The following is a 12165-nucleotide window of genomic DNA, read 5'->3' on the forward strand; positions in this document are numbered from 1 at the left end:
TCAGTTCAAGGAGAGTTAAGGATGAACAACAAATGCTGTTCAGACTATGATGGCCACAGTCCTGGGGAGTATAAGGAAGGATAAAAAAGATACATGGATGACGGGGAAAATTGGGAGTCGTCTCAGCGTGGTCTCAAATTCAGCTGATTATCCAAACTAAATAGTCACAAGGATACCCACGCCTCCATGAAGTCAGGTCCATGGGGGCGGGGTCTGTCGGAAGGGATTCAATTACCCGCTGAAATGTAAACTCACTTCTTCAGTCACAATGTGGGCAGTTCATTCACCACTCCCACATGTGAGAAGGAATCAGTCAGGAGTCCAACCTGCAGAGTCACCATCAGGTTTACAAATGGTAGCAAGGGTCTGATTCTGCTGTTATTGCAGGTGTTCATCCCATCCAGCAATGAACCATGCTTGGATGCCTGATTCCAGTGGAGTACCACTGTTTCCTGATGTAGATCAATAATTCAAACTTAGTTGTAGGAGTCATGTTTAGAAGTTTACACACGATGCAACAATTGGTCGTGTAGGTGACTGTGCTGAATAATACCAGGGACCGCAGGGATGTTTCAATCAGGTGGAAAGGAAAAAAGAAATTGAGAATGGAATTGAATCCAGACCAGTAAGTGCAATGAATTCGTGGAGTTGAAACAATAACAGTGAGGATTCTGAGTGGTGAACAGGAACAAAGAGATCTTGGAGTAGATATTCACTGATCTCTGAAGATTGTTGGACAGGGAGATCAGTTGTTCGAGAGGCTTTTTGGATATTTTCTATTGTTGACCACAGTCTGAGAATGATATTCGATCTTTAGCAACCGCCAGTTTAGGAAACACCCAAAGGAATGAGCACAAGTCTGGTCATTGCAATAATCAATATATTTTAAAATTGTAATATAAAAGGTGGAGGGCTCAAGTATAACTCTTTGGCCATCAAGACCGCTTCACCACTCAATTAATTTACCACTGCTTCCTCTCCAAGTCCTGCTGGTACGTGCCTTGGAGGGTAATTCATAAATGGTGACGTTTCAGTGCATCTTCAACCTTGTCCTTATGGTCGGTACAGTCTTTGAGCTTTGAAGGTTCTGTCAACAAAGCCTGGTTGACTTACTTCAGTGAATTTTCTAAATGGCGTACTCTGCTGCAATTGTGCCTCAGCAGTTAAGGGAATAAATATTCAGGCGTTTTACAATGTACAGTTAAGTGACTGTATTGTCGTGGAGGGTGTCCTAGTCCTTCAGTGATATTGCAGCGGCACGCACCGAGGCAAATGGAGAGAGTCCTGTTAAACATCTAACGTGTGCGTTGCGGACGATGTAGGCTTCACGGAGACATGAGTTGAGTTAATAATCAAACAAAAACGACTGACAGACATGTTTTTGTCATCAATTTCTTTATATGGGTGGTCAGGTTCCAATTCTCCTCAATACTGGCTCTCAGGACGATTACACGTAGGAATTCAGTTACAATGAAGCCATTGAATGTCAATCGAATATGATTAGATTATCATTTGTCAGAGTTATCATTGCTGCATTTGGTCCTTCTGTGGATCAATCCGATTCCAATCACTTTCTGATTTCAAGTTCCAATTCCCGTCTGCACCTGATATTTCAACCCGTTTCCTCACATAAATTTCTCCACCTGCCTTCATTATATGTAAGGACGCTGCAGAGGACAGCAGAGGTTTACGAGGATGTTGCCAACTCTGTATAAAATGGAGCTTTGTGAAATGGTTGGTTAGGCTGGGATTATTCTCCTCGAAACAAAGGAGGTGAAGAGGAGCTCTATAATCGTATAACACCAATCATAAACGTTCAATATTCATGGAATCTTGACAGGGTAGATACGGGCAGGTGGTTTGCCCTAGGCTGTGAGGAGAGCACCAGAGGACATAATTTCAGAATTACATAATGCCCATTTAATTCAGAATTGAGGAGTAATTTCTTTGTTCAGGGGCCAAACAATATGTGCCACCTGTGCTGTTGGGTATTTCCAAACTGTGCTAGATAGTTAATCAGAAAGATGATGAAAATTTGTCGAGTTAAGTGAGCAGAAAGGAGTTACAGATTATTGGGGCAGCACGGTGGTTCAATGGTTAGCACTGCTGCCTCACAGCACCAGGGTCCCAGGTTTAACTCTAGCCTCGGGTAGCTGTCACTGTGGAGTTTGCACATCATTCCCGCGTTTCCGTGGGTTTCCTCCTACAGTCCAAAGATGCGCGTTCATGTGAATTGGCCGTGTTAAATTGCCCGTAGTCAGAGGGGAATGGGTCTGGGTGGGTTTCTCTTCTGAGGGTTGGTGTGGACTTGTTGGGCCGAAGGGCCTGTTTCCATGCTGTAGCGAATCTAATCTAGATCAATCATGAGTTCGATGAATGGTGGGGCAGACTCCATGGGCTGAATGGCAAACTTCCACTTGTTTAACATTTGGTCGAACGCCTTATTTTATTCATAAGTTCAGAATTGTGGGGGGATGGGATGAAGTGATAGAAAAGGTTTATTAAACAGATGAGACAGATCAGGAACAAGATTCATAAACTCAGGAAGACGAAATGTGCTGTGACGTGGGGATAACAAATGACTCTGGGCACAGCACAGGTGGCTGTTTACAGAAGCTGTGAATACTAAAGAAAGTTGGTAGAGCTTAGACAGTTGGCAAGTCAGTGATCACGCTGGATGATGGATCGTTGTATGATTCACACACAGCAGAAATTTGTGAAAGAATGAAAGGTTCATTTTAGTGGAGAAGTTTTCTGCGGTTCCAATTCCGAGTGACTGTTTTAAATACTGATCAGATCTTTGTGTGAAGTGTCAGGTTAAAATACTCATGAACAACCCCACTGGATAAACTTGTGCTCCCGATCACTTGTTATTTGTTTCTCTTTCTTTCGATGCAAATTCATAGAAAGACAAGATGGAATGTGGGGCAGAAAGAAAAATGCGTTCCTTCTCATTACACGAATTTAATGTACAATTGAATAGAATGACTGCTCTAACTCTTCATTTTGACTTTAATGTGGTGTCGATTATTCCTGAATCTCCCGTGCAGTCAAGGGCAAAAACAAGATTCTCAATCCAGTGTATACCAGAGGTGTGAGGTGCAAAGAAAATCTGCTGGAGCGGTTTGTGAAGTTAGCAACCAGAGTATGACTCGAACTCGTGAATGTGGAGCACAGCGGTATAATAACACAACACCATAATCGTTCAGTCTCCTCTGCACATTTTGTAGAGGGGTGACATGTGACCTCATCAGGGTACATGTGGTGAAAGTAAAGGATGAGAAATTTGCAGAGCGGAATCAAATCCACACCATTGTGTTTCTGCTTGCATCAGAATTATAAAAACAGCAAATTCCAATAAATAGCCATGTTCGTCACAATGAATACCTGTCATTGATACATTCTGATCAGAACTGTGTCAGGATGAATCAGAGAACAAGAAGTTTCCGTCATATTCACACCTACATTTGACGCATAATTTCTTCAGTCACTTTCTCTCTCACGTGAAGAAGGAGCCATGGAGAGGGAAATAAAGGCGATGTTGTTGCTCAATGGCCTTTCTGATATGGCTGAACCTGAAATTGGATTAAACTGCAAGAAACGTTGTTTTGTTCGTTTCATTTTAACTTTGCTGCAACCTCACAATGTTCATTGTAATAATCGGAAGGGAATTAGATTTATCTCATTGGAACGATTGATGTTGTATTCAAACTTGCTCCGACTTTATTTCAGCTTAAGGAAAATACTGCTTAGAAAATCAGAGTGTTAAAATGCAAAATAAAACCCACCAGTTTTGTTGCTCGTTGCTTTGGCAGTATTCACCGAGTATAAAATGGACCAAACATCACGGTGTTTGTCCTCACAGCTTTAACGCAAGTGATTAAAGCAGGACGTCGATCTCAACTTGTCACTTCTTATTCATTATGTAATATCATTCCTTCACAATAAGAAAAATCCACTCAGTTCCATTTACAATGCTTCAGGCAGAATATTATGCCAAATCTTTGAAAATCCAGAGTTTTTGGAACCGAATCTTATTCAGCTGCACACGTTCACAAAATTTCTTTACATTTAAAGTCAACCCACTTAGACATTGTTTCCCCGAAACTTCTGACCGACTACGCCCCACCCCTACACCTTTACCGAGACACACGCTGTCGCCCTCTTGTGAAATGTATTCCTTGTATGTCAACAAATGTGCCTTTCCAAATATTTTGGAAAACAGATTCTCGGAGTGACAGCGATTCTGCTCTCATCTTTTCTTTGTCCTTCAAAGGTTTTATCAAAGGGTTTGAATGTCTGACGTCTAGATGTTTACTCACTTGAAATAGGGAATTTTCCACCTATTTACTCTGTCCAAACTTTTCATAACATGAAAACCCCCAATTAGGTCTTTCTTGGTTCAGGGATAACTGTTCTAAATTTTCGAAGACAACAAGTGAATAAAATCTCATCCTCAGTAAACCCCGTCAGCATCGACTCTAGTGGCTTTACCCCCAGTAAACACCGTCATTACCCTGTCCGATAGAATCACAGAATCCTACAGTGCAGAAAGGCATTTCAGTCAATCGAGCCGGTGTCGACTCTCTGAAAAGCATCTCACCAAGACCTAGTTCTCCTCCCTATTCCCGTATATTTCACCAGAAGAAGGGGCAACCCTCCCCATTATGATGTCAAATAAACCTGTGGGACTATAACCTGGTGTCCTGCGACTTCCGACCGTGTTCCCGCTTTACTCAATTCACTTAATTTACTGAAATCATTTCCTGGATACGACAGGGCAATTTAACTTGACCAATCAACATAGCCCTCAGACCGAACAGCAGTGCGAATTACTGAGCCAATGTTCCATTATAGTGAGCAAAACCTGAATCATTTTTAATGCTTTTATACACTGGTAACTCAGCCACATCAAAGCAAATCAACCCAATTTCAACACTTCAATCCGGAACAAGTCTGCCAAATGTTTTTTCCTTTCCAACACTGTAACAAGGTGCATTTTGCCGAAGTCACATGTTTGCATTTTCACTGACACTCTGCCTCCCTGAGAGCTGCAACCCTTCCCCACCTTGATTCAGGCAGCACTGTCCTTCCTGTGACATGCCCCATCGAGAATGGAAGGACAGGTATCAATACCCGCAATTGGGAATGGAGCGACAGTTTTAAAATATTTACACTGTCCCCAGTGGAGACTTGAGCCCTGTGACAGACGGGGACACGAACCACTATACTACCGAGACCAAGAGACTCAAAGGAGGCCCTTCAACCAATTGTGATGACAGTTGTCAAAAACAACTGCCTAATGAACTGAATCCCATTTCACAATATTTATCCCACAGCCTTATATGTCATGGCATCACAAGTTCACATCTGAATGTTTATTCAGGTTCTAAGGGTTTCTGCCATTCTGAACAATGCAGACAGTGTATTCCAAATTCCAACCACTCACTGGCTTATAAAGCACTTTTGCACATCTTCTCAAACCATTCTGACTTTCTTCTTAAATCTCTGACCCCTGCTAATCCTCCATTAATGGGAAACTCGTTCAGTCAACCCTGTCCATACCTAACCCAATCATGTCTCCTCTACATCTCCTTTACACTGCGACAAACACTCCACTCTGTCCTGTCTTTCTTCACAACTGAAACTCTTCATCCCAAACAATATCCCGGTAAATATCTCCTACGATTTTCTGAGTGTGATCACATCCCTGCGACTTGCAAAACTGCAATCAACACTCTTGCTTGAGTCTAATGAGCATTTGTTTTAAAATTTCTGGATTAGTATGAGGGCGATTCTGGCTAAGCCGAATTTATTACCCATTCTGAATTGCTCAGAGGGAAATTGAGACTCAACCATATTGTTCTGAGTCTGAAGTCACATGCAGGCCAGACCAAGTAAGGACAGCAGATTCCTTCCTGAAATGACATCAGTGAACCAAATGGTTTTTTTATTCAACAATTGTCAATGGATCTATAGTAATCAGTCGATTCTTCATTGCAGATATTTGCTGAATCCAAATTTTACAATCTGGCATGGTGGGATTCAAGCCCGAGTACCCAGACTATTACCTGGGTCTCTGGATTATTAGTCCTATGAAATTACCACAAGACCAACACAGAAAACCAAAAAAGCTGATCTTTTCCAATAAAATGTCTTTTCACCAAAACTGCCCTGGGTATTTTCCATGAGCCTGACGCTCCAATTGTCTCTGGCCTATGTCAGTAAAAGCTGCTGCTTGGGGATTGATTTCACAACCGCGGTATCCAAATGGATCGATTTGTTTGAAGGCCCCGTTGGTGGGATTGGGGCACGTTCACCCAACAACAGTAACCGCAGCAGCAGCACAGACAGAACAGTATGAATGTGAAAGAGAGTGATAGATTGGGCATTGCCTCAGAGAAATGGGGGGAGGGACGGAAAGGAGGTTTAATGATCGTGGGAAGGAGAGAAACCTCCGACAACGGGAGTGTTTCAATCCTGATATATGACACGCAGAGATGTAAGAGAGCGGAATTTGAAGGTAAAATAATTAATTTCTGAGCTTGTGTCACAAAAAGGACAACGGAGAGAACACTTAGTGCCGTGATTTGGTTTCAAATCGAGGTTGCTGTGGTCACAATGCAAAATACCGACAACCACGATCACAGTAACCACAGAACAGGATGCTTGCAAGCAGCAATAAGTATACTAGCAGAGGAAATGTTCGGAAGAACAGCAAATGTACAATATCCGTACTCTGCAAACAGTGACAGACATGTGGGACCTGAGAATGTGCTGAATCTTTCAGTTCGATGTCCTCAGAGGCTGTAGAGATCACTTGAATAAGAACGTTGAAAGATGGGATTGATCGATTTCGACAAAACGTCAAAGACTCGGGGGACAGGACAGTATATTGTTGAAATGCATGCTTCAATAGCATTTTAGCTTAACATCGGCACAGCCGCCCAGATCCAACCGGAAATAGGGATGGGAATCAGTGCGCAGAGTTACCAGTGATGCATTAGGTGAGCGTGTGATGGTACAGAGGCTCAAGAAATTCCTCGGTTGAATGTGCTCCTGCTCAAAGGAATGGTTGTCCCCGTTTATACGATCATAGCGATTTCCGGTGCATCTTTCTAAGACAGCTGAGTGGCACAAGTGGTGCGTGTTGAGCCCTTAACTTTGCAATAGTGGGTTTAAAAGATGATTTTGCTGTTTGGATCTGTGTTTCCGACACTGGCGGTGGCAGCAACATTTGCTCGCATCAGCTCAGTATCAGTTTCTTCCACACAGTCAAGACTTCAACCAGGAGAAGTTGGTGTTGGATGATATTTTAAACTAGTCATCCTTGGGGGTTGGTTTCCGGAAACGGTGATGTTTACGTTCGACAAATAAAACTTGAAATACAAGCCTGACCTCAGGAACAGAGATCATGACTTTAAGCCATACTCTTTATGTTGTACCAAAATGCAATACCTTCCATTTATCCAGATTGAACTCCATGTTACATTTTTCAGTACAACGACTCATTGGATTAAGATCCTTTTGAAACTTAGATAATCTTCATCACTGTCTACAATTCTGGTGTCGCCTGCAAACCTATGAAGCATGCCAGCTGTGAGTTCCACTGTTTTCTCATATAGATCAATGATTCCTATTTACTTGTAGTGGCCGTGATTTAGCAGTGTGCAGATCATACAACAGTTCGTCATGCAATTAACCATGAGGAAGAAAGCTGCAGACTACAGGGAGATACCAAACAATTGGAAATAAAAATGGTGAAAGCAATTCATTCCAGGGAAGTGGGTGATAGTGAAGCAAAATTAAACTTCAAACCAGCTGCCCCCGCTCCAGTTGCAGCACTCAGCTGTCTCAGCAAGATGCAGTGTAGATTGCTGTTATTATAAACGGGAACAGATTTTCCCTTCTGCCCCGCCTTTGACCAGAAGCACTCCCAACCTCGGAATTGCTTGCGCCTATAAACCATCATAGAAACCGTGCATTCTCCGGTTGATTCACTTGAACCATCGAGTATCTGTGCGACCTCATTCCCATCTCGATTTCAAGTTGCATCTTCGCGACTGCGCCACTCAGTTCCTCTGATTTTGGGGCTGGGATCTGGGACTATGTGGCAGCAGTGGTTACTGCCTTGTGTGGGGAAACTCGAGAAGTAACCGATGTTAAACTGCATTGCTATTGAAATATGCCTTTCAACAAAAGCTTGGTATAAACAATGACTGCAGATGGTGGAAACCAGATTCTGGATTAGTGGTGCTGGAAGAGCACAGCAGATCAGGCAGCATCCGAGGAACAGTAAAATCGACTTTTCGGGCAAAAGCTCTTCATCAGGAATACAGGCAGAGAGCCTGAAGGGTGGAGAGATAAGTGAGAGGAGGTTGGGGGTGGGGAGAAAGTAGCATAGAGTACAATCGGTAAATGTGGGAGGGGATGAAGGTGATAGGTCTGGTGGGAGGGTGGAATGGATTGGTGGAATAGATGATAGGCAGGTAGGACAACACAGGAGAAGTCATGGGGACAGTGCTGAGCTGGAAGTTTGGAACTATGGTGAGGTGGAGGAAGGGGAAATGAGGAAACTGTTGAAGTCCACATTGATAACCTGGGTTGAAGTGTTCCGAGGCGGAAGATGAGGCATTCTTCCTCCAGGTTTCTGTTGGTGAGGGAGCGGCGGTGAAGGAGGCCCAGGGCCTCCATGTCTTCGGCAGAGTGGGAGGGAGATGTGAAATGTTGGGCCACAGGGCTGTGTGGTTCATTGGTGCGGGTGTCCCAGAGATGTTCCCTAAAGCGCTCTGCTAGGAGGCGCCCAGTCCCCAAATGTACAGGAGACTGCACCGGGAGCAACAGATACAATAAATGATATTGGTGGATGTGCAGGTAACAAAAGCTGCACTGTCCCCGGAGTCCTTGTTGTTTTGGAGAAATATATTTATCTCAGCCCTCAACACATTAATGATGGAATTAACACAGCCACTGGGGAACCGATGTTAAACAGTCAGACCATTCTGAGTTCCCACATATTTGCTACTGTTCGCTAAGCACTGATAGTATGCATTTGGTGCTCTGCCTAACATTCCTTATAATACTGTACTTAGAGCATGCACTTGATGTGTTCGTCTGTGGTGTGCTGTGATCGTATAGTGGTTAGTACTCTGCGTTGTGGCCGCAGAAACCTCGGTTCGAATCCGAGTCACGGCAATCATAGCTCTGTATGTCCCTGTCTTTTGTGAAACACAAAGGAATCAGTTGTTTCAAAGTTTTGATTTTCTCCAAGGTGATTTTTTTCCTCCAAGTTCTGCTCGCTCACATCTCTGTGTTTCATATGTCAGAATTCAAATCCACCCGTTCTCAGAGATTTCTTCCCTCCTACGATCACTAACCGAACTTTCCATCCCATACCCCCATTTCATTAATTTGGAGATGTCGGTGTTGGACTATGGAGTACAAAGTTAAAAATGACCCAACACCAGTTTATGGTCTTACAGGTTTAATTGAAGCACTAGCTTTCAGAGCGCTGCTCTTTCCTCATGTGTTTGCGGAGTCATTTCCTATTTCATTGAGGCATTGCAGAATCTAATACAGACTCTCCCATTGATACCGATCAGTCTGTGTGGCTGGGGTCACTGTTGCTGGGTGAACATGCCCCAACCCCACCATCGGGACCTGCAGACCATTTGATCCATTTGGTTACCACTGTTGTGAGATCAATACTCATGTAGCAGCTTTTACTGATACGGACCAGATATTATTGGGGTTGGGGGGGGGGGGGGGCAAGCTCAGGAAAATGGCACAGAACAGTATCGGGGAAAAGCGACTTCATTGGATAAGATCAGTTTCACTGCTTTTCTGCAATGGCCGAGCGCTATTACCACTGAACACTGAACTGTTAATTCAGACACCAGGTACCTGGGTTTCACTCCGACCATGCTAGGTGGTAGAATTGGGATTCAATAAATATCTGGAATTAAGAATCTAATAACTCCTATATATCCATGTTCAATTGATGAAAAAAAAACTATCTGACGTCATTTAAGGAATGTAACAGCCATTCTTACCTGCTCGGGCCTCCATGTGACTCCAGAATCACGACAATACGGTTGAGTCTCAACTACCCGCTGTGCAATTTGGTATAGCAATCAATACTGCCGAGCCAGCGACGCCCTCATACTGTAACAGAATAGAAAAAAAAAAGTTCATTAGGCCCCAGCTAGATTACTGTGTGCAGTTCTGCAATTCAGAGTACTGCATGGATGTGATCGCACTGGGAACGTTGCAGTAGAGATTCACTGGGATATTGTCTGGGCTGAAGAGTTTCAGTTGTAAGGAGAGATTGGACAGACTGGGGCTGTTTGTCTCCGAGCAGAGGAGATTGGAGAAGACATGACTGAGATGTACTAAATACTGAGGGATATGGATAGGATAGACTGAAAGAAGCGTTTCTTATTGATGGAGAGATCGAACACTGGGGCCAAGAGATTTCGGGAAAAGGCAGAAAGGTTTGAGTAGATTTGCGGAAAGGGTCAGAGAGGCGGAAATCATTCTAACCTTAATAAAAAACTTGAGATGTTGATTTGCGATGCCAAAACATGTAAGATCATGGGCTCAACGATGGAAAACTTGATTCAGGTCGTTAAGCAGTTGTGTTTGACAAGTGCGGCCACAACAGGCTGAAGGGCCTCCTTCGACGTTGTTGTCCTCCACAGTATTGTGGTTAGTGTCCCCACCTGTCACAGGGCTCAATAATCCGCTGGGGGCATCGTAAAGGTTTTAAACCTGTCGCTCTGTTCCCCAGTGAAGGTTATTCATGGCTGGCCTTGCATTCTCGATGGGACATGTCTCAGGAAGGACAGTGCTGTCTGAATCATTTGGGGAAGTACTGCAGCTCCTGGGGAGACAGAGTGTCAGTGAAAGTGCAAACACGTAACTTCAGCAAACTGCACATTGTGTTTGTGTTGCAATCAAAACCATTATATAGAGTTGTTCCTGACTGATGTGTTTCATTTAAAGCAGGAATCTGAGGAAGAAAACAGAATGAACCCATTCAGATCTGAGTGCAGAAACATTTCCAGCAGAACTACTGAGGTTGTACAGCGTAGAACCGCGTTTGGATGTATTGAATTCGGGTTGATGGGCGCAGCTTGCTTTCACTAGGCGGAGTTGCCAGTGTGTAAAGCCATTACACATGATCCAGATAGTGTTCAATGTGATGTTACATTTGATCAGTGGTTCGCACTGCTCTGAAGTCTGTAGGTTAGGTGGATTGGTCATGTTAAATGGCGCTCATCTGTCCAGGGAGTGAACTCAGTAAGTTCAGTGAATTAGCCATGTGTAACGCAGTGATAAGTTCAGCAGTCACAAGTTGCCAGGTTTTATTCCACCAGGTTTATTTGAAATCACAAGCCAGAGGTCTGCGGGGATAGAGACGGGAGCTAGGTCTGGTTGAGATGCTGTTCATAGTCTCCCGACAGACCCGATTGACTCAACTGTACTTTCTGCAATGTAGGGAATCGGTGATTCTATTAGAGAGGACACTTCCAGCGTTTACTGTGCTGCTAAGACATTGGAGACGATGCTGACGGCATTTAGTGGGGATGGAGTTTTATTTATTTGTGTTTTGGAAAATTTGAAACTAAACCAAGGAAAACCGAATGGAAGTTTTCCAGAGTATTTGAGGTTTGGAGAGAGTAAATATGTGGCAAATTCACTTTTTCAAGTTCATAAATTTCTGAAAGTCAAGATTTCAAAACCATCGATGTAGGACAAAGAAATAATGGGGGCAGAATTTCTGTCACTCAGACAATCTGTTTCCAAAATATTTGGAAAGGCACATTGAGAGACACACAAGCAGTGAGTTTCAACAGGAGAGAGACAGCGTGTGGCCAGGTAAAAGTGTAAAGGAGGGTGTAGGGGGTAGAAGGTGCGAGGAAACAATATCTAATTTGGACGACTTCAGATGCAAAGAAATATCGGAAACGTCTGCAGCTGAGTAAGATTCAGCAAAAAACTCAGTGTTTTTTAAAAGATTTCTATTAATATTCCACATGAAGCATAATAAATGGAACTGAGCAGATTTGGTATATTGTTAAGGAAAGCTATTCCATAATGAATAGGAAGTGACCCGTCTCTTGGAGATCGATTTCCTGCTTTAATCCCATGCCTTAAAGATGG

At 43.4% G+C, this 12165-nt stretch overlaps 1 non-coding gene across 1 annotated transcript; it reads left to right on the forward strand.

The window, feature by feature from the left end:
* The first annotated feature begins 9123 nt into the window (after positions 1-9123).
* trnah-gug (transfer RNA histidin (anticodon GUG)) lies at positions 9124-9195 on the forward strand. Its single transcript has one exon. It is a non-coding gene; the product is annotated as a tRNA-His (tRNA).
* The last annotated feature ends 2970 nt before the right edge of the window (positions 9196-12165 follow it).

The sequence above is a fragment of the Chiloscyllium punctatum genome, chromosome 14 (assembly GCF_047496795.1).
Source record: "Chiloscyllium punctatum isolate Juve2018m chromosome 14, sChiPun1.3, whole genome shotgun sequence".
NCBI classification, from domain to species: Eukaryota; Metazoa; Chordata; class Chondrichthyes; order Orectolobiformes; family Hemiscylliidae; genus Chiloscyllium; species Chiloscyllium punctatum.